Source organism: Macrotis lagotis, chromosome 6, assembly GCF_037893015.1.
Source record: "Macrotis lagotis isolate mMagLag1 chromosome 6, bilby.v1.9.chrom.fasta, whole genome shotgun sequence".
Lineage (NCBI taxonomy): Eukaryota > Metazoa > Chordata > Mammalia > Peramelemorphia > Peramelidae > Macrotis > Macrotis lagotis.
In genome coordinates this window covers 113,538,642-113,563,294 of record NC_133663.1, presented here as the reverse complement: position 1 = coordinate 113,563,294, position 24,653 = coordinate 113,538,642, and the positions used below count along the sequence as shown (strand labels likewise).

Genomic DNA, 24,653 nt, shown 5'->3' with positions numbered 1-24,653 from the left:
AAATCCAAAAAAAAGCAAACAAAAAATTATTTAGGAATTTGGGTTAAGTGACTTGCTCAAGGTCACACAGCTAGGCAATTATTAAATGTCCAAGGTCAAATTTGAACTCAGTTCCTCCTGGCTCTAGGGCAGTGCCAACTAACTGCCCCAACATTTGAAGGTTCTTAAACACCAGGAAACCAAGAAAAGAATATTTAATTTCTCAAGTTCTTCCCAAGAATGTAAAGGAAAAACTTCCTTAAATACTAATGGAGATGATTCCTAGAATATTAAAAACTTAACATTTTTCCCTTTAATACTGTCATAAAATTGAGGTTGAGTGATTAAGGGTGTTGGAGGGAAAATGTGGAAACAAAATAAATTCCTTTGGTCATTTTAAAAAATGCGTATGATACCATGATGGCTAGTTTTGATTAATGCTGATTTCATTGGCATAGAAATCTGTCCTTCATGATGAGGCAAAACATTTAGCCAAACATTAGTTAACCCAAAAGCAGCATTTTGCATTATTTCATTAACTCTATAAATCTGCATTTTGATTATCTCCTACTGGGAAAAAAACATTCATACAAAATTACATTGTAAAATAAAAAAAGTATTGTTTTAAGTTACAGAAAAAAGTAAAACATTTTGATCACCTCACTATCTTCATATCTTACAAGTTAATACACTAGAAATCAACTGGTAAATTGATACAATGAAGTTAAGTCCTAAACTGTAGCATAGTTTGTTAAAAGATATTAGTTACCTCTAAAATCTATAAATCCTAGGTAGGACTATATCCATATTTGAAATTGTTGACATATTATAGAAATATATTTTAAAACTGTTAACCAATTTGAAAAAAAATATTGTTGACCATGTAATTTAAGGAAATGTAACTTTAAAAAACTGATTTCATAACAAATGTGATAGTATGATCTGTGAAATAAAATAGTAGTCTTTATGAAGTCAGTAGCTAATTGAGAATTTAAAATATCTCAAAAAAGCTACTTAATTTAATTAGCTAAGTAATATTTCTTAAACTGAATATATACATGAGTTGACTACTCTGGAAGCATGAGCTCATGACAAATACCCTAACAATTTGCATTTTGTTTTATTAATAGAATTTTAAAAGGGGGAAGGATTATATATATATATATATATATATATATATATATATGTATATACGTGTGTATGCATATTTGTATCCATATAGCAAATATCTCATATCCTTTTTGAATTATGAGATGACTACAAATTAGTGGTTTCTAAGCTAATATAGTCTCATAGTCTATTTTACTGACTACTTGAAGATATACCAATCTATTTATAGAAAAGATCATGTTAAAAATTGCAGTCAGTAGTCAATAAAAATCTACTAAAATTTTATTTTTGTACAGATTCACAATATTTTCAATAAAACCAGAAAAGAGAAGTTTGTCATTCCAACCCAGTAAAAATTAACCTTCTATTTCATATAGGCAAATAAAATAAAATACACAATTTTCCTTTTTTTCCCCTATTACTGTAAGATATGTAAACACATCGACTCATTTTTCCTGTAACATAACAAAAAACTTTTGTTACTTGGGAGAAAACAAGTCAGTTTTGTGTTCATAATCTTGCTTTGAATTCCTGATCAAAGAACAACAGTGATTCTATGTCACACCTCCCTGAAATAGAGGATTTCTTTTTTCAGTTTTACTATTTCCATCTCTAAGTTACTTCTAATTGCTTTTTCTTCTCATTATTCATTTGTTAACTTTTCCTGTTCATTTCTATGTTCTTTTTTTATTGCTTCTACACCACACAATAACTCAACTTTTGTTCTGAGGTTATCTAGTATGATTTTCTTTTCATCATCAATTTCTCCTTTTGTTTTGGCATCTACTCTGTGGAGGAAAGCTGTTTTTAAGAGAAGAAGCTGAAGATGTTGAAGTGTACCCAGGTATCTTTATAATTTCTATTGTCTTTAATTCTGGAATTTTCTTGCAATATGTTGTAAAAGATTTTCAGAGGATCTATGTTATCAAAATTTATATCTGACTCTTTAGAGCTCCTTATAACAAATGAATTTAGATTTACTGACTTGAGTATAAGAGGGACTTGTTCAGAATCTAACTTTTGTTTCAATACTGGCACATTTTTTGTCTTTGACAGAAAGGTAAAAACATCCCTTTGAGTTTAGAGATAGTACGTGATGATGGTGGAACTGATTTTTCTGGTAGTTTCTCTGGTAGCTTAATAAATTATTGGCTTTGTTAGGAGGAGTAAATTTCTTGGATACCTGGGGAAATGACTAGCTTTGTAAGGAGGAATAGATTTCTTGGGTACCTGGAGAAATGAGTAGTATTGCAAGGAGAAATAGATTTCTTGGATAACTAAGGAAATAGCTAAATTTGTTGGGAAGAGTAGGTTTCTTGGATACCTGGGAAACACCTAGCTTTGAAGATTTCTGTTCCAGAGTTTACTTTTTCAAAATTGTATACTTAGGATTGGCAGCTGAATATTTGAAAGGAGGTGTTTATTCTTTGGTTTAGGAAAATCCTTGTCTTATACCAGTATCTGGATAACAAAGTTGTCTGGAAATACTCCTTAACATTAAATTCATCTTTCCATCATCTTACTTCTCCAGTGACCTTACTTATTCAATAGATGATTTCTCCTTCTGTAAAAGAAAATTCACAATCATTAGCACCTTCATAGGTAAATAATGTTCTTCAATATTCCTTAGATTTTTTATTTGCCTTCTATTTCTGCCTTTGTTACTTCTACACTCAAATACTGTGCTAATGCAAATCTTAGGTTATATGTAATAAAAAAACTTGTATGCTTTTTTTAAATTTGCTTCATTAGTGAACATTCTTGTCCAGAGGTTCACAGAACCATCCTTAAACATATCTCCAAATCCAACTCTTTAAATTTTCTTGGACTGAAAGTGATTCAGCTGCAGTTTCACTCTCATTTACTAGAGAAGTTGAAGGTGAGGTAAGGCTAGTAAAAAACAACTTATTATTCCTCTTGAACTTCATGGGCAACTCCATCATCAGATATCTCCAATTCTTTCACAAAATTTAAGGAATAGTCCTGACTTATTCAAAGTTATACTCCAGCATTCATCGTCTACCTCTTCATTAATATTAATAACATCTCCCAATCTGAGAAGTAATTCATCTTCATTTTGTGCAATATAGTAATAGAGAACTTTACACTAAAGGGGAGTAATTATTGATGAAATTTATCTGGGAAGTCCAAAGTTAGAATTTTGTGCAAGGACTCAAAAGATTTACATAATGTAATGTAACTTACTTAAGCTGGAAGCACAAATGCATACATATATGGTAACTATTCCTGTTTCTCTTAAAATCTGTTCACAAAGAAGAATGGAATAGAAAAGTCTAAATTAAAGGAAAAAATATATTTCCTTTCATAAAAATGATGGACGCAAGGTACAATGATAAATATTTTTAGAAATAGTGTTTGTATTGAATTATTTTACTTGACTGTGCTAATATTTATTTTTCTTTTTCAACATTATTGGATAATTTTGATCAGGGGAAAGGGGATTAGCAATAGCAATGTCAATAAAGAGAACCATTATAAAAAAATAGAGAACAGAAAGAAGTACAGAATTAAACAGAAAAAAAGCATATTTTAGAGTTATGTGTAAGATTATTGTATGAATATTTTAAAGTGGTATTAATTAGAGATTCACAGCTACAATTAATATTTTTGTATTCTGATGTCTTTGTAAAAATGTTCCTTTTGGGGATGAATTCAAATTCAGAACTTTTAAACCCCCTCAAAAATCATATGATTTTTACCTCCACACAAATACAAATGATTAGTATTATTATCTGTACATTTTTGCACAAAAATTATATACTAAAACCTCATTATCTTTATTATTATTATATTTATTATTAATATTATTGATATAAACTAATTGACATTTCTTTAAAGTCATTTCAGTCTCCAAATTATATCACAGAAGAACTTTAACTTGGTTAAAATGATATATTTCCATTTTTGGAGTGATCATATTACAGAGGTATAGTTTATTCTATGAAGCTCAAAAATTAGAATGACAATGATTGCATCCAAACTTGACTCCTTTCCTTCCCTTCACATTCATGTTTCCAAAATACATGTAGATAAATTAATGTTTATGGAATATATATACTGACAAGAAATTAATATTAAAATTATTTATCATTTAGAGTTTAAATATATGTTAGACAATTTTGATTTATCCCTTTTCTCAAAATATTTAAATTACAAACCTATACATTTGACTTCTATGTAATAATTAATGAATTTATTCCAAACTCTCTGGACAAAAATCCATATTTGGTAGGGTAGAATAAATTATCTAGCAGAGAAACTAGATTTAGAGAGGACACTTTTGGAGAGGAAATTATTTCAAACTTTTGACATCACAGGAAAATGACTTTGATATCTCACAACATCTTTTTCTAAGTGAGTGGGAAATGAATGGTAGGCACAAATAGATTAGTTTGTCATACTCCAACATCTAGTTATAGGAATATTTATGGCCATTTACTTCAGGAGTAGCAAGTGTCTACTTAAATTGCTGAGATAAATCATTAAGACAGTCATGGACAATCAGGTTCCACAAATTCAGTTAAATATTTATGGCAATTCCAATTCAAACTGATAATCTCTTGAGCTGGGCATTAGAACATTGGGAGTTAGTATAGTATAGTATAGTAAAAAGCACAAGTCATACCTACAGCTTAGTATGGTGATAACATTATCCTAGTTAAGATTCTGAAAGTGAAAATGAGAGGCAGCCTACCCATGACTTAATTCATGGATGATCTCAGAAATTTCTGATGACTGATGATCTTTATGGAAGAAAAAAAATAGTAGAGGGTTAAGTATTTGTTCCAGAGACAGAGGATCTGGGTAAAACTAGTAATGCTTACCACCTGTGTGATCATGAGTAGATTACATAGCCTCTCTGTGCTTCAGTTTCCTCAGCTACAAAATAAGATTGACATGATAGTCTTTGAGCTCCCTTAAGGATTTAATTCTATAATCTCATACATTTTGCATACCTTTTAGTTGAAATTTCTCGCTCTATATTTCGTATTCAACATTTTTCCCTCTTTCCATCTATATCACAATATTTTAGGGAATTTGTTCAACTGAGCTAAAAAAAATTTAAATACTTGAGATGAAAGGTAAAAACAAGTGTCCTCAAGATTAATGAGCTTATTTTTAACAGTGAAGTCAATATATAATGGCATATTCAAAGTATGTATGTGTATATATATATATATATATATATATATATATATATATATATATAGTGCCTTGGATGACAAGAAGATAAGGAAGGATCTCATGAAGAAAGATGTCTTTAGTTTGTCTTAAAGGAAGCCAAGGATCCTAAGTGAAGGACAATAGGAAAAAGTACATTACAAAAATGAAGGAAGCCAGGATAAAATTATAGAGAAAATAGATGGAGCCTTGTGAATAAGGAACTAGAAGAAGGACAGCTAACCTCACCATGAAAAACATAAGAGTTCAAGTAAGGATGTAATATATAAGAAGAATAGAAAGGTAAAATGAAATCCATATTTAAATATTTAGACACCAATAGCAACTTTTATAATTGATTCAAGATATAATAGGGAGGCACTGTAATTCATTAAATATGGGAGTGACTGAACTGTTCAGTGACTGAACTGTTAAGAAAAATCAATTATTTTGTTGTGACTTCTCAAATTATTTATTTTCTACTTTTTTGCCATAGCTGAATAGAAATCATTTTTACATTTATTGTTAGATAATAGGAACATACCAATAGAAAACTAATTCCATTCCCACCCTCAAAGAGCTTATATTTTAATGGAGAAAAACAACAGAAACACATATAACATATTATAAAAATATATGTAAAATTATTTTACAGAAAATAATTAGCAGTTGACTGGTTCTGCTTATTCTTTGGAGGTAACATGAGCTGTGACTTTGAAGAAGTACAGATTAAAAGGAAGTAGTCTTTTAGTTGGGAGACTTTCTTTGCAAAATGGATAGAATATTCTAGAAAAAGAGACATCATACTCCATCCAAGGACCAAATCAGTGTGCTGCTTGCAATAAGAATTATTTTAACATGTTTAAATAAAATTTTGTTGTTGTGAAAAATGTAAAAACTATTCTTTATTATATCTTATAGAGTCAAATTAGGAATAATTTACCAAACCACATTCTATTTGCATTCAACCATTTGACCCTGGAGGGTAGTTTGCTGACCTCAGTTTCAGAAAATTAATTTGGATGGACTATGGAGAAGGTGAAAGGTCATGATGTAAAATAGGGAAGCTTGTTGTTGTTGGTGTTGTTTGTCATTCTTGATGGGAACCATGACATCCAGAAGGTGATGTCATGACTTGAAAGTGAATCGCACTTTCTTGTGTCCAGGCTGTGCAGAGTTCTCACTCTCTCCTCCTGAACCATCTGGGTCCAGTGGTCAGTTATAAATCAGAATGACTGGAGATGGCTCTGTTTATAGTAGGAAACCCTGGCCTTTTTAAGCTAAGATCTTTCTTAGGTCTAAGCTTATCTGATGTGATGTAAATTTCGTAATTAAATCTAGGTAAGAAAAAAAAAGAATGACCTCTTTTACTTGTCAAAAAATTCTCAGAGGAGAAGACCCACAGGGTTTCTGGTCAAAGAAGAAACTACTGCTATTTAAACTCACTCTGAGTCAATGGAGGACAGGGACACATTAATGAAGAGTTGGTCAGAGAATTAACTCTAAAGTGATTTGGGGTTAAGACACGATTCTTAAAATAAATCTAACTCTTAAACTCCAAGATTCTTGCAAGGTTTAAGTGATTACAATTTGTATTACTTCTAGTATAATTATCCTGGGAAAGGGTATGATTCCCTATGTTGAAAAAGTGAGAGAAAAGAGGGAGGGGTGAAGAAGAGGAGGAAGGGATAAAAAAAGAAAGGATTGAAGGAAGGAAAGAAAAATAGAAAGAAGGAAAAAAGGAGATACAGATGGATCCCCCAGTAGGGTAGTTACCATATTATTATATAGATCATTTCCCCTTTGTTTTTGAGGAGAACCATGGCATCAGAAAGGTTAAGATCTATATCTTTCAACTGGATCCATATGGATCAGGAGGAGAGAGTGAGACTGGCAATAGGAAAGGTAGACCAAAGCTGTATGGTAAATAGTTTTACATAACAAATGTAGTAGTTTATATTTCAACCAAGAAGAAATAAGAAGCCCCTGGATATTTTGTAGTAGTGAGTTTTAGGAATGTCACTTGGCAGCTGTGTGAAGAATGATTGGTCCACATAACCTAATTATCAAACTACTGGAATGGTCCAGGAAAGAGCTGATAAGGACTCTGCAAGTTTGCTGGCAATGTAAATGGAGAGAAAATAATAAAGTGAGAAATGTTGTGAAGCTAAAATCAACAAACTTTGGAAACTTATTAGCTATGTGAAATGAGTTAGCTAAGGAAAACACTGGGGTTTTTAAAGTAGAGACCTGGAAGGATAGAAATAGATAAGGAGATACAGGTTTTTGTTGGGAGAATAGTTTGTGTTGCTTAGTTTAGTATGTGCTTGTTTGAAATATATGATATCCAGATTGAAATGTGCAATGTGATGATCAAGGGCTAGAGAGAAACACTGAGCTGGGAGTGTATTAAAATAATACATGTGGATTGATAAAATCAGCAAGAAGAAATATTAAGAAAATATAGAAAAGGGCCCTGTTTTCCTAGGAGTTAACCAAGTTATATTGAATCTAAAAATTTCTTACACCTTAATGAAAATAATTATTAAATAATAAATGTTGATAAATAGTAACTGGGCTTCATGGATAGAGAGTTGATCTCTGACTACAAAATATTAGGTTTCAAAAGTACCTCAGACAAATGGTAGTTACAAGTTCTTAGACCCTATTAATTCTCCAAGACAATGATCTACAATTGCAATAGTTAAAATGGGCTTTGGAGTCCACAGATCCTTTCATAAGGATCATTAGGTCAAAAATATTTTCATAAAAATGTCACCTTAAATTTTAACCTAGCAAATATTTATACAGAGAAGTCACATGAACCAACACTGTTTCAGAGTTTATAGTTGTTCACATTATAATGAGGACCTGAAACCAAGAATTTTGAGAAAATCTGCCTTTCACTAATATAAGCATAGTTGATGTCAAAGCATCTAGGAAAGATTCTTTTGAGTTCTATAATTTCAGTAAATTTCAATCCATTATTCTTTTCCTTAAGACCTAGACATTGATGCTAGTCATAGCAGTGCTTGGAGACAACAAATAACAATTTCATTATTCACAGTTAAATTATCTACATTTCCTATCAGGTTTTATGGCTGAGAGCATTGCAGGGGTGGAAACCCAAGGGAATTTATTTTAAAATAGGGACTGATGGACAAAGACAAACTAATAGGGAGAAACGCACACAAAGTCACACACACAGACAGAAAGACAGACTGATACACACACATATGCACACATGCACATGCACATCAACTGTGTGCAAGCACACAATTCTTACTTATGGAAATACCATGAAACTAGAGCCTCTATTTTTCTTTGTAGAATCAGGAAGTAAACTCACACATACACAAACACCAGAGACAATCACAACAACAATGACAACAAAACCTTTGTTCTTATTATTATTTTACACATCTAAATCTGTAAACATAACTATTTATGCATTCTTTTTGTCTATTATCAGGAAATGTCAGTGAACAGAAAAACAAATGCATCACTATAGTCAAGAACTATTGGTGAAAGACCCCCTGAGTACCCTTCTGTCTCATATTTGTTTAAATGTTTCATGCTTGTAAATATATACATATATGCATGTGTGTGTATTTGTGTGTGTGTATGAAACAGATTCTCCTCTCAAATATTTAAAGAGAGTTCTTGATTTTACACAATGTTTTATTCAATTTTGCACTACCATGGAATGACTATCTGTCTTGTTGGACAGCATATGGCTTCCCTTTTCTTCAATCTGTGCTATGAATTAGCCATTCAAGATATTGACTTTGACATATCATTTGGACCTAAAGTACCATAATAATTGTGTTCTTGCTAGCCTGGACAATTTTGATGTTTTGCATCTATAAATCTCATCTAACAAAAGATATATATTAAAACTACATAAATAACTTAAAACATCTCATATTGCAATTAATGACTTTATGAATAGGACCTTTAGAAGAATGATAGGGAAATAATGGCATTCTTTGTTAGTACTTACCCTGAGCAGGATCTCATGATCATTGCATATTTCTCACAATGGAAACATTTTGTACATTTTTGTAAAAATATTTTCAACATATACTAATCCCCTCAAATGTAGCAAGCAACACACTTGATGAAAATCGAAAATAAAAAGCACATGTGGAGTCAGTTGGCACTGCTATATGTGCTGAACACATGGGAATACGAGACAACAGAGGGGATTGGGTTTCACTGAAAAAATGAATTGTTTTGTTTTAGCCAGAAATGTTGAGCCAATACCTGGATCAAAATCAATGATAGCATCTGTTTTAAGACTGGCTAGAAAAGTTCTCTAAAATCATAAAGAGGTATCTATAAGATGCACCGTATGGATCAGACAATGAATTGTTTGGTTCCTTTTAATCTCACTAAGGATACTTTCAACAACTATAAGATTTTCAAGTATGATTGTATATAAATATATATATACACACATAATATATATACATACATTTATTCACATAGTATCCATCCAGCACAATTGTATTCATATTCATGGCTGCATTTTGCATGAATCCTCAACATGGAGATGAAAAACATGCCATTCTACATGCATATTTAGTTAGCCTTCAGTTGGAGGATGTAAAAGGAATGTATGAAAGAAGCAAAATCCAATTACACAAGGCTGCTCTGTGACTGTAAAGTTCATGAGATCATGCATTTAGGTGTGTTAAGGATGTTAGAAGTCATCAATCCAACACTTTCCCTTTGTAAATCAGGAAACTATGACTCAAAGTATTTAAATAACTTGTAAAATGCCACTAAGATAAATAAGGAGAGGAACAGGGGATAATAATTATAACTAAGACTTATCTAGTTCTTGCTATGTGCTAGCACCTGAAATAAGTATTTTATAATTATTATCTAATTTGGTCCACCCAATAATGGTAGAAGGTAGGTGCTGTTTATTGACCTTTATTTGGATTAAGAATTAAGTAATTAGAGATAGATAGAGGTTAATTGCCTTTCTCAGAGTGATATAGCTAGCTAGTACTTGAGGACAACTTTCAACTCAGGTCTTCTGATTCCAATCTCAACACTCTGTCCACTGCACAACAAACTTGCCTCTTACAGTGTAGTCTCAGACTAAAATGGGAACCTTCTTTCTACCATATCGCACTATTGCAATTGTTTTAAAAGAAGTACAGCATATGTTATGATATTTTACATTCTTAAAGCTGAATATTCATACTTTATCAAAAAGACTGAACTACTTCCTTACTGAGTGTGAGTCATATGAACAAAATAACACTTAAAATGCAATGTGAAAAAAGTATCATAGACAATAAGGTAATATCAATAATAAATATGTATGTACCAATGGTATAGCATCCAAATTCTTAGAGGAGAAGTTGAAAGAGCTACAGGAAGACATAGACAGCAAAACTCTGCTAGTGAGAGACCTCAACCTCCCATTCTCAGATTTAGATTAATCTAATCATAAAACAAGCAAGAAGGAAGTTAAGGAGGTAAATAGTTGTTAGAAAACCTAGTTATGATAGGCTTACGGAGGAAATTGAATGAGGATAGGAAGGAATATATATATATATTTTTCTGCATTACATGGCACTTACACAAAAATTGACCATGTACTAGGGCATAAAAACGTAATGATTAATTGCAGAAAGGAATAAATAGTAAATACATCTTTCTCAGATCATAATGGAATAAAATTCATATGCAATATTGGGTCAGGGAGATACAGACTCAAAACCAATTGGAAACTAAACAATTTCATTTCAAAGAATGAGTGAATCAAACAGCAAATTATAGAAAGAATTAATTATTACATCCTAGATAATGACAATAATGAAACAACATACCAAACCCTGTGGGATTCACTCAAGGTGGTTGTCAGGGGTTATATTATATCTTTAAATACTTCCATGAATAAATTAGAGAAAGTGGAAATCAATGAACTAAGTATGCAACTAAAGAAATTAGAGAAAGAACAAATTTAAAACCCCCAAATAGATACCAAATTAGAAATTCTAAAAAAAAGATAAATTAATAAAAATTGAAAGTAAGAAAACTATTGAACTAATAAATAAAGCCAAGTTAGCTTTATTTTAAAAAAATGAAATTCAAAAACTTCTGGTAAATTTGATTTATAAAAAGGAAGAATAAAACCAAATTTCTAGTATTATAAATGAAAAAGGTGAACTCACCAATAATGATAAGGAAATTAAATTTTAATTCAGAATTATTTTGACAATTTGACAATCTAAGTGAAATGGATGAATATTACAAAAAGTTTCCCTGGTTAAATGAAGAGAAAATTAAATACCTAACTATCTCTATCTCAGAAAAAGAAATTCAACAAGCCATTATTGAACTCCCTAAGAAAAAATCTCCAGGGCCAGATGGATTCACAAGTAAATTCTATCAAACAATTAAGAATCAATTGGTTCCAATTCTTTATAAATTCTTTCGAAAAACAGGTGAAGATACAACTGATTTCTATGACACTAATAAGGTACTGATACCTAAACCAGGAAGAGTTAATACAGAGAAAGAAAATTAAAGACCTATCTCCCTGATGAATACAGATGCAAATATCTTAAATAAAATCTTAGCAAAATGATTACAAGTTATCACTAGGGTAATATGTTATGATCGAGTAGGATTTATCCCAGGAATGCAGGGTTGTTTGAATATTAGGAAAACTGTTAGTGTAATAAATTGTATCAGTAACAAACCTACTAAAAATCATTTGATTGTATCAATAGATGCTGAAAAAGCTTTGATAAAATACAGCACCCATTCCTACTAAAAACACTAGAAATAAATGGATTATTCCTTAGAATAATAAGCAGTATCTATCTGAAACTATCAAGAAGCAGCATATGCAATGAGGATAGACTGGAGGCATCCAGAATAAAATCAGGGGTGAAACAAGAATGCCCATTATCACCACTACTATTCAATATTGTATTAGAAATGTTAGCCTTAGTAATAAGAGAAGAAAAAAATTGAAAGAATTAGAATTGGGTAGGAAAACAAAATTCTCACTGTTTGCAGATAAGAATCCTAAAAAATCATCTAAAATACTACTAGAAATAATTAGCAACTTTAACAAATTTGAAGGATATAAAATTAGCCCTCATAAATCCTCAACATTTCTATATATGACTAGCAAGATACATCAGAAAGAACTAGAAAGAGAAATCCCATTCAAAGTAACCTCAGACAATATAAAATACCTGGGAGTCTATCTGCCAAGGCAGATTCAAAAACTTTTTGAAAATAATTACAAAACACTTCTCATACAAACAAAATCAGATTTAAATAACTGGGAAAACTGACCAACTAACTGCTCATGGATAGGCTGCTTCTACCAAATTCTACCAAAACAAAACTACCTGTTTGGTGTTCTACCAAGTAAAATTTGAAAAAAATTACTTTAATGAGTTAGAAAAAAAATTGTAAGCTAATTCATATGGAGAAATAAAAAGTCAAGAATTTCCAGGGAGTCAATGAAAAAAAAAAGTGTAAAAGAGGGTGACATAGCCTTACCAGATCTAAAATTCCACTATAAAGCATCAGTCATCAAAACTCTTGGGTATTGACTAAGAAATACAGTGGTGTATCAGTGCAATAGACTAGGTGCTATAGCAGAAAATGATTATAGTAATCTGCTGTTTGATAAACCCAAAGCATCCAGCTATTGGGATTAAAAACTCTCTTCAATAAAAACTGTTGGGGAAAATTAGAAGTTAGTAAGGAAGAAACTTCGATTAGATCAACACCTCACACCCTGTACCAAGAAAAGATCAAAATGGATACAGATTGTAGACATAAAAAACATTATTTTTAGAAAACCAGAAGATCAAGGAGCAGTTTACCTCTCAGATCTTTGAAAATGGAAGCAGTTTATGACCAAGGAAGAGATGGTGAACATCATTAAAAACAAACTATAATTTGATTACCTTAAATTAAAAAGCTTTTTCACAGACAAAACCACTGTAACCAAGATCAAAAGAAATGTACTAATTTTGGAAACAATTTTACTAGTAGTACTTCTGAGAAAGGGCTTGTTTCTAAAATATACAGAGAACTGAGTCAAAGTTTCAAAAAAAAAGCCATTCCCAATTGAAAAATAGTCAAAGGATATGCAAAGACAATTTACAGATGAGGAAATCAAAGTGATCCATAGTCATATGAAAAATTGCTCTAAATCATTCCATACTAGACAAGTGCAAATTAAATAATACCTAAGGTACCATGTCACACCTCTACGACTGGCCAATATGACCAGAAAAGACAATGATCAATGTTGGAAGGGATGTGGGAAACACTGATGCATTATTGGTGGCACTGTGAACTCAACCAACCTTTCTGGAGAGCAATTTGGAATTATGTCCAAAGGGCAACAGAAATGTGCATACACTTTTATCCAGCAATACTCCTACTGGGGCTATACTGTGAAGAGATTATGAATAAAGGTAAAATCACAACTTGGAATATCTGCAATGGAGAATATCATCTGTATCCAGAGAAAGAATTGTGGAGTTTGAACAAAGTCCAAAGACCTTTAATTAAAAAAAAAACCATTAACTTATTATGTAATTTCGCTATCTCTTATTTTCTTTAAGGATATGATTTCTCTCCCATCACATTCAACTCAGATCAGTGTATACTATGGAAACAATGTAAAGACTACCAGACTGTCTTCTGTGGGGGGGGGGGGGGAAGAAAGATTAGGGGGAAAATTGTAAAACTCAAAAATAAATAAAATATTTTTAAAAAAATAAAATACATTTGTTGTTGCATCATTGGTAAGGATTTCTTGGCAAAGATCTTGGAGTAGTTTGTCATTTTCTTCTACAACTCAGTTTTCTGATGAGGAAATTGCAGCAAAGTTAAGGGAATTTCCCACAGTCACAGAGCTAGCAATGTCTAAGATCGGAGTGAAATCATGAAATTCAGTCTTTCTCTTTCTAGGCTCAGTGCCACATCCAAAAAACAATTTAATATGCAATGCAAGCCAAAATGAATAATTGGTCATTTAAAATGACAAAAAAGGAAACAAAACTTACCCACATTTTTCCTCCCTCTTTCATTATATTGCCTTTTCCTAAATTCCATAACAATTAAAAAGAAATAGAACTGCATCAAGATTTGATGCTTAAAGAAAAAATAAAAACAAAACAATCAAAAGCAAAAATAAAAGAACAATTTGTAAGATCTGACAAATGTAATCAGAATAGAAAATGAAAGGGAAAATGGAATTGAATAGGTTGAATAATGGAATTAAAAACACAATAGAAGTAAAATATACTTAGATTCTCTGATGAATACATTTTAAAACATGATAGATTTTGTGAATACACCTGATTTCTTAGAAGTAAAATTGAATGAGTTAATCCCATCCTTTTTTATAAAAAAATTTATCAGAATTCACAGATAGAGTAAATTGTCAAAAATCACTTGTCACATCCACTTGGGAATGGTATAACTTGTATCTTTCAAAAGATCACCCAAATGACTCTTCATCATATCACTCTTGGATCTCATACATTGTAGCTTACTAGGATGTGAGCTGAATTTGGAATTTAGGAGAAAATATGAGTTTGAATCATGACTCCAAACCATGGTGGATTTATGATCATAGGCATATCACTTGACTCATACCAACAGCTTGTTTCTGCATGTGTGAAGTCATTATCTCATCTTCAAAATGGAGATAACTATATCAATATTATCTGCCTTTCAGGTTTGTTTTGGAAATGAAATGAGTTATAGTAAAGTAATTTTTAAATCTTAAAATACTAGTTTTTTAATGTCTTTATTCAAGTTTTACTTTTCTAAATATATGTTCTGAAAGTTTTTTTTAACATTCATTCATATTAACTTTATATATTTCTAATTTACAAAATTTCCTTCCATCATCTCTTCTCAACCCCCCTCCCCTCAGAGATGAACAGTCAGATTAATATTGCATTTATACATTTGTGTTAATGATATTTACAGGTTAGCTATTATTTGGTATAAAGAATTAAGGTTATGGGAAAGAAATACTTAAGAGATATATATTTATTTAAAAAGTGAATGTAGTATTTCTCAGTTTCTGAAGGATTTTTCTTGTTTTGTTTTCCTCTGGATGGAGATAGTTCCATAGCCAGTCTGATAGGGTTGTCCTAGCTCTCTGAACTGCTGAGAGCAGCTGCATCCATCAGGGTTGATCATCCCACAATATTGATGTTTAACGTGTATATTGTTTTCTTGGTTCTACTCTCTTTGCTCATCATTGGATTCTATCATTCCATCCATGCTTCTCTAGAGTCCTACAATTTATGGTTTCTAATAGAACAATAGTATTACATAATATTCATGTAACATGATTTGTTTAACCATTCCCCATTTGAGGGGCATTTCACAATTTCCACCTCTTTGCCACTACAAAAAAGAGCTGTTATGAATATTTTGAAACATGTGGAACTTTTCCCATTTGTCATGATTTCTTGTGGTTATACGCCTAAAATTGGAATTGCTATGTCAAAAGATGAGAATAGTGTTTTTTGCTCTTTGGTCGTAGTTCCATATTGCTCTCTAGAAAGGGTGGATCTGTTTACAACTCCACAAGCAATGCATCAATGTCCCAGTGCTCCCACAATTTCTACAGAATTGATCATTTTCCATTTTTCCCATCCTGGCCAATCTGATAGGTGTGAGATGATATATAATTGTAGTTTTAATTTTCATTTCCATAATCAATAATGATTTGAAACATTTCTCATATGATTATATAAAGATTTAATTTTTTCATTTGAAAATTGTAATCTTCATATCCTTTGACCATTAATTGGGGAACGACTTAGAACCTTATATATGCGATGCAGGCCTCTATTTTAGAAATGAGACCTTTAGCAGAACTCCAGATTGTGAAAATTGTTTCCAAGTTTTCTGATTCCCTTCTAATTTTGGCAGCATTGATTTTATTAGTATAAAATCTTTTTAATTTAATATAGTAAAAATCATTCATTTTGCAGTTTATAATATATGATATTTCTTGTTTGATTATAAATTTTCCCTTTCCATAGATCAAATCGATAGAGTATGTCTTGATCTATTAATACATCTATGGTGCTGTCCTTGATGTCTTTCAATCCTGTTACCCATTTTGACCTTATTTTGTATAGGGCTGTGAAATGTGGGTGCATGCCTCATTTTTCTCATATTATTTTCCAGTTTTCCCAACAATTTTTTGCCAAAAACTGAGTTCTTATCCCAGAAACTAGGATCTTGGAGTTTGTCAAACAGGAGAATACTAGAGTCATTTACTGTTGTTTCTTTTTTTCGTTTTAGGTATTTTTTTTGCAAGGCAGATGGGGTTAAGTGGCTTGCCCAAGACAACACAGCTAGGTAATTATTAAGTGTCTGAGACCAGATTTGTACCCAGGTATTCCCTGACTCCAGGGCCAGTGCTTTATCCACTGTTGCACCTAGCTGCCCCTGTATCTAATCCACTGATCCATTAAACTATTTCTTTACCAATACAAGGCAATTTTGATGACTGCAGCTTTATAGTATAAATTTAAATCTGGTAAAGCTAGGCCACCTTCCTTTTTATTTGTTTCACCAGTTCCTTTGCCATTCTTGAAATTTACTTGCTCCAGATAAATTTTGTTACTATTATTTTCTAGCTTGGCAAAATCATTATTTGGTAATTTGATTGGTATGTCATTGAATAAGTAACTTAGTTTGGGTAGAATTGTAATTTTTATTATTTTAGCTTGACCTAAAGATGAGCAATTGTCACATTTCCAATTATTTAGATCTACTTTTATTTGGGTGAGAAGTACTTCATAATTGGTTCATACAGTTTTGGGGGTTTTGTCTTGGGAGTCAGAATCCCAAGTATTTAATGTTGTCTACAGTTACTTTAAATTGAATTTCTCTTTATTTCTCTTCCTCTTGGGTTATGTTGCTCATATTTAGAAATGTTTATGATTTATATGCATTAATTTTCTATCCTGCTATTTTTCTGAATTTGTTAATGGTTTCAAGGAGAGTTTTAGATAAATTTCTTGGATTCTCCAGTTTACCATTATATCATCTGCAAGGAGTAAAAGCTTTCCTTCCTCATTGCCAATTCTGATTTCATCAATTTCTTTTTCTTTACTTAATGCAAGAGCTAAAATCTCTAAAACTATATTGAAAAGTAATGGTCATAAAGGATATTCTTATTTCCCCTGATCTTATTGGAAGTGCTCTGAGTTTATCCCTATTGCATATAATATTTGTTGATGGTTTTAGATAGATATCATTCATTACTTTAAGGAAAACTTCATTTCTTCCTAAACTTGTTAGGGTTTTTAATAGGAATGGATGTTGTATTTTATCAAAGGTTTTTTCATTTCCTATTTCAAAAATCATTTGTTTTCTATTGGTTTTGCTTTTTTATAAGTTTAATTAAAATGACTGATTTTCTAATATTGAACCATCCCTGCATACCTGTTATAAATCCTACCTGATCATGGTGTATTATCCTAATAGTAATTTGTAGTCTCATTGCTAAAATTTTATTTAAGATTTTTGCATCAATATTATTTAGAGAGACTTGTCTATAATTGTCTTGTTTTCGTTCTTCTTGGATAATGTATTAGTACCAAGTTGGTGTCATAAAAGGAATTTGGTGTAACTCCTATTTTTTCAAATAGTGTATGTAGAATTGTAGAATTATGTAGAATTTAATTGTTCCTTAAATGTTTGGTAGGAGATCAAAGCAATCCATAGTCATTTGAAAAATTGCTCTAAATCATCACTTATTAGAGAAATGCAAATTAAAGGTTCTCTAAAGTAGCACCTCACCCTTCTCAGACTAGCCAATATGACCAGAAAGGATAATGATCATTGTTGGAAGGGCTGTGGGAAATCTGGGACACATTGTTGGTGGAGCTGTGAACTCATACAACCTTTCTGGAAAGAAATTTGGAACCACGCCCAAAGATGCAACAAAAATGTGCATACCCTTTGATCCAGCAATACCACTACTGCATCTATACCCTGAAGAGATGATGGAAAGGGCTAAAAACATCACTTGTATTGGGGGTGGCTAGGTGGCATAGTGGATAAAGCACCGGCCCTGTAGTCAGGAGTACCTGGGTTCAATTTGGTCTCAGACACTTAATAATTACCTTGCTGTGTGGCCTTGGGAAAGCCACTTAACCCCATTTTCCTTGCAAAAACCTAAGAACAAATAAACATCACTTGTACAAAATTATTCATAGCAGCCCTGTTTGTGGTGGCAAAGAAATGGAAATCAAGTAAATACACTTCAATTGGGGAATGGCTTAGAAAACTGTGGTATATGTATGTCATGGAACATTATTGTTCTGTTAGAAACCAGGAGGGATGGGAATTCAGGGAAGCCTGGAGGGATTTGCATGAACTGATGCTGAGTGAGATGAGCAGAAGCAGAAAAACACTGTACACCCTATCAACTACATGGGGGCAATGATCAACCTTGATGGACTTGCTCATTCCAACAATGCAACAATTGGGACAATTTGGGCCTGTCTACAGTGGAGAATACCATCTGTATCAAGAGAAGCAACTGTGGAATTTGAACAAAGATCAAGGACTATTACCTTAAATTTAGAAAAAAAAAATATCTTATTGTTTGACTTGCTTTCTCATTTCATCCTTAAGGATATGATTTCTCTCTCATCACACTCAATTTGAATCAATGTGTACCATGGAAACAATGTAGAGACTGACAAATTGCCTTCTGTGGGGGGTGGGGGAGGGAAGTAAGATTAGGGGAAAAATTGTAAAGCTCAAAATAAATTAAATAGTTAATTTAAAAAATGTTTGGCAGAATTTGCTTGTAAATCCATATGTACCTGGAGACATTCTCTAAGGGAATTTATTGATGGTTTCTTCATTTTCTTATTCAGAAATGAGTTTACTTAAGTATGTTTTTTGCTCTACTTTTAATCTGGGAAGTTTTTATTTTTTGTAAAAATTCATCCATTTCATTAAGCTTATCAAATTTATTGGCATACAGTTGACAAAGTAGCTCTGAATTATCTTGTTAATTTCTGCCTCATTGCTAGTTAGTTCACCCTTTTCATTTTTTGTTACTGGAAATTTGGTTGTCTTCTTTCTTTTTTCAAATCATATTAACCAAAGATTTATCTATTTTATTGACTTGTTCATAAAACCAAAACTTATTTTTATTTATTAGATCAATGGTTTTCCTTTCAGTTTTATTAATCTCACTCTTAATTTTCAGAATTTCTAATTTGGAATTTAGTAGGGGATCTTGCATTTGTTTTTTTTTTCTAGCTTCTTTCATTGCATAACCAATTCATTGACCTTTTCTTTCTCTATTATATTCATATAAACACTTAGAGATAGAATTCCACTTCAAAACTGCCTTGGCTGCATCCCATAAATTTTGGTTTCATGCCATCTTATTGTATATTATTGATTATTTCTATGATTTGTTATTTAATCCACTCATTATTTAAAATTAAGGGTTTTTTTCTTTCCAATTAATTTTTAGTTTCTCTTTCCATGATCTTTTATTGTAGGTAATTTTTATTGCATCATTTTCTGAGAAGTACACACTTATTATTTCTGCCTATCTGCATTTGATTAAAGGGTTTTTATGCCCTGAGACATGGTCAGTTTGGTGCCATGTAATGCCAAGAAAAAGATTATATTCTTTTCTATTCACATTGTTTTCTTCAGAGAACTATCATATCCAAGATTCATAAGATTTCATGCACCTTTTTAACTTCCTTCTTGTTTATTTTGTACTTAGATTTATCTAGTTCTGAGAGAGGGAAGTTGAAGTCCCCCATTATTAAAATTTTACTGTCTATATCTCCTTGTAATTTTCTCAACTCTTCCTCTAGGAATTTTGATGCTATATCACTAGATGAGTACATGTTTAATAATGATATAGTTTCATTCATTTCCTTTTAACAAGATGTATTTTCCTTCCTTTTCTCTTTCAGTGTGATTTATTTTTGCTTTTGTATCCATCTTTTCCCCTGCCAGTATATGCTGAATTTTTCAGGCTAGTAAATTCTTGGTTGTAATCCCAATTCCTTTGTACTCTGATATATGGTATTTCTCAGATTGTGGAGGCTGATAGGTCTGATGCGAGTGTCATTTTGTTTCCTTTGTATTTAAATTGTTTTGTTTTTTCTGCTTGCAGTAATTTTTTCCTTTATTGGGAATTCTGAAATTTGGCTATAACAGCCCATATAGTATTTATCCTAGAGTCTCTTTCTGGAGGGGTTCCGTATACTCTTTCAATGACCGTATTGTCTTCTTGTTCTAGCATATTTGAACAGTTTTCACTAATAATTTACTGAATGCTATTTCCAGGTTCTTTTTATGATCTAAGCTTTCTAGTAGTCCACTGATTCATAGATTTTTCTCTCCTAGATATATTTTCCATGTTGTTCATTTTTCCTAAAAGGTACTTTACATTTTCTTCAACTTTTTCAACCATTTTATTCTGTTTGATTGAATCTTGTAGTCTCATAGATTCATTGGTTTCTATTTACTCTATTCTAATTTTTAGTGTTTGATTTTCTTCCATTACCTTTTGTGTTTCCTTTTTAAAGATGCTAAATTCTCTGGTCAATTTTTCATAATTTCCCTGCATGACTCTCATTTCTTTTTATTTCTTTTTTTTCTTATTCTTTTCTATAGTTTTTAAATTATTTTTTAAGCTCGCCTCTGAGTTTTTGGATTTGAGTTCAATTGATAGACTGTTTTGGGTCTTCCCCCGAGATTGATTTTTTCACTGATTTCTTCTTCTAACATAGCATTATCATCATCTTTGTTTGAAAAGTACTTTTCTATAGGGAACATTCTTTTATCTTTTTTTTCTCATCTTTGTTCTTTTAGCTCTGCTTCTGGGTATAGGGAGTATAGATCCAAGATTTTTTTTTTTCCTGAGATTGTGGTTTGATCCCTGACTTGTCATTGGCCAAGACTTTGTCTATGTAGTCCAGATCTTGCCTTTGTAGAGGTTTATTTCCTCCTTTGTATTCAGGTTCTGACTTAGTGGTTTGTTCTCAATCCAGGCCTGTGTTCCCTGGGTTCAAACTTTGTTTGGAGTTGAGTTCTTCCTTGCTGTCTTGCTTTCCAGATGCCAGGACCTATGCTCTTGTCAAGCTTTCAGGACCTGGACTTTACTGTGACAAAACATGTTCCACCCACTATTCCATCTTCTGGCCTTTTCCTCCCCCTTTCCCCCAAAGAGACAGGCCTTCTCTGAAGATCCTCTATGAAGTTTACCACTGAAAATTTATTTGGTTCTTCTCTTTTTCTTGGTAGTATTTGTAGCTTGAAGTTAGTTCAGAGACCTCATTTATCTTGGGTAAGGAAAAGCTCTGGAAGTTGTTAGCTTTAGGCTGCCTTCTTGGTTCTGCCCCAGAAGTCACTAGATTTCTTTATTGTAAAAGAATATTAAATAATGCCCTAGATATTTTAACCTTCTGGTGCCAAATTTTAGAGAAAAAATAAAGATGAGAATTCATTATAATAGAAACTTCAAAAAAGCAAACTAAACTCTTTGTATCCTTTGCACAATAGAAATCCATATACAGATATAGATTTGCCATGCAAAAGATGTTTAAACCTTAAGCAATTTCTACACTGAATTAGGGAGAGGAGATAAATCATGCTCATTCAGAGGACAATTCTGGCTGCCATTAATTGTCAACAGTACACATCACAAATAACCTAATACTCTAATCATCACAAAGCCTGCCATTCATATCAAATTCATAAAACACTTCAGTTCTATAGTACATAAAATACTCTCAAGTGCTTTATACAGTATACTATGACCTTAAAGACTCTTGGGAAGAAATGGCTTTTCTCACTCTTTTAACAAATTTCCTTAGGTTCAAATTTGATATAGATCCTGCATATTGGCATGCACAGATACATTTTTTTCTTCATTTGAGAAATAATGTATATATAGTGTAAATGTAGTGAAAGTAACCCTTAAATAACTTCAGGAACCTAGTGATACTGAATGTACTACAGAGAATAGATTTCTTATGAAGTAATGTAGGGGAAAGACTGTTGTACTTGTAGGCAGAGAGGATCTCTCTTTTAAGCAAGTAGAACTGATATTTTCCAGAGAACTTTGCATATCAATAAATATTTGACAATACCTCATTGATCACTACAAAGAAAATAGTAGATTTGAATCTAGTGATTAAAATTATTTAAACAAAAGATGAGCTAAGAAAAGGATTTGCTGAATTTGTTGAAAATTGTGTAAATTGAAACAAATGTCATTTATCATCACAATATTAATTAATATTGAGATTTGAGATTTATTTTTTCTTTAAAAATGTAAACAAAAATTTTTAACATTTAAAATTTTTTTGAGTTCCAAATTTCCTTGCTTCTCCTTCTCCTTTACCCCTTCTGTGAGAAGACAAGCAATTTGAAACAGATTATGCACTTTCATATATGCCAAACATTTCCATATTAACCATGTGGCAAAAGAAAACACAGACTCAAAAAGTGACAATAATAAAGTTAAAAAAAATATGCTTCCGTCTGCATTCAGGTTCCATCATTTGTGTTAGCATTTTTATCATTTTTAGGGCTTAATTTGAATCATTGTATTGCTGAGAATAGTTAAAGCATTCTCAGTTAATCATCATATTAACTGATTTCTGTGTGTGATTTTTCTCTTGGTTCTGCTCACTTCACTTACCATCAATTCATGTATGTCTTCCCAGATTTTTCTGAGGGTATCCTGTACTGCATTTCTTATAGTAAAATATTATATTATGACAATACCATACTACAACATATTCAGTTATTTCCCAATTGTTGAACATTATCTCAATTTACAATTCTTTGCGACTATAAAAAACAATTTTTACAAATATTTTTGTCCATATAGGTCCTTTTCCTTTTTAAAAGAAATCATTTTGGTTACAGACCCAATAATGGTATGGATGGTTTAAAGAATATTTTCTTTTTTTAACCCCCCCCCATCTCCTCTACTCTGCCAGCAGCTCTTTGACTTTGCCCCTCACCCCCGAGAATGTATGCCTGCACCAAGTTCATCTCTACCCCTGCCCTTGTGAGGAGCAGCTCTTAGCTGTTAAGTATACTGTTGTCTGCAATGGTGTTAAGATGACCAGATGTTCGGACAGATGACAACCTCGACATTTTGGCAGGATTGGGTCCCTTTACCACACTTGTCCCCAGATGTGGTTTCCAAACTAATGCCATCACATGGGACATTGACACAGCAGCCAAGTTCATTGGGGCTGGAACTGCCACTGTTGGGGTGGCTGGTTCTGGAGCTGGGATTGGGACTGTGTTTGGAAGTCTCATTATTGGTTATGCCAGGAACACCTCCCTGAAGCAGCAGCTCTTCTCCTACACCATCCTGGGCTTTGCCCTTTCTGAGGCCATGGGGCTCTTTTGCCTGATGGTGGCCTTCCTCATTCTCTTCTCCGTGTGATGGAGTCATTTCTGACCTCATAGTTTCTAAACATTCCTCCTCATCCTCTAGGTTCTTTCTTTACTCTTCCAGCCTTTGTGTACTTTCTCCCTCCATCTTACCAGGCAGCCCTGGGGAAAACCATGAACTCAGGGTTTGACAGAGGGAAGAAAAATACTGTGTTATTAAGCTGAAAATAAAAAAAGAATATTTATGATTTTTAATCACTTTGTTATACTTCCAAATTACTATCCAGAATAGTTGGATCAGTTTTATTCCACCAATAGTGTCCCTAATTTTCCATATGACCTTAAACATTTACTATTTTCCTTTTCTTTTCTGTCATTGTAACCAATCTGATGGATATCAGGTGGTATCTGAAAGTTGTTATAATTTACATTTCTCTAATCAGTTTTCATTAAGAATATTTTTTTTCATCTGACTATAGATAGCTTTGTTTCAATTTTTTTTTTAGGTTTATTTTTTCTACAAGTCAAACGGGGTTAAGTGGCTTGCCCAAGGCCACACAGCTAGGAATTATTAAGTGTCTGAGACCAGATTTGAACCCAGGTACTCCTGACTCCAGGGCCGGGGCTTTATCCACTACGCCACCTAGCCGTCCCTTGTTTCCTTTTTTTTTGAAAATTGCTTGTTCATATCCTTTGGCTAATTATCAGTTGGGGAGTGATTTTTAAGTTGATAAATTTGACTTATTTCATTGGTAACTCATTTAACTTTTCTTTTAAGAATTTTGATGCTATTTCATTTGATGCACATATATGTAGGATTGATATTACTCAATTTTCCATATTATACTTTTATCAAAATGTAGTTTTCCTGATTGTCTTTTCTGATTAGATCTAGTTTTGCTTTTGCTTTGTCTGATGTTATAATTACTACCTTTTTA

General features: G+C 32.1%; 3 pseudogenes; 1 reads left to right on the top strand and 2 right to left on the bottom strand.

Moving 5' to 3' along the window:
- Positions 1–1,648: 1,648 nt before the first annotated feature.
- LOC141492194 (CD2-associated protein-like) lies at positions 1,649–2,272 on the bottom strand (annotated as a pseudogene).
- A 180-nt stretch (positions 2,273–2,452) lies between these two features.
- On the bottom strand, positions 2,453–14,342 carry LOC141492193 (CD2-associated protein pseudogene; annotated as a pseudogene).
- An 8,928-nt stretch (positions 14,343–23,270) lies between these two features.
- LOC141491792 (ATP synthase F(0) complex subunit C2, mitochondrial pseudogene) lies at positions 23,271–23,767 on the top strand (annotated as a pseudogene).
- The last annotated feature ends 886 nt before the right edge of the window (positions 23,768–24,653 follow it).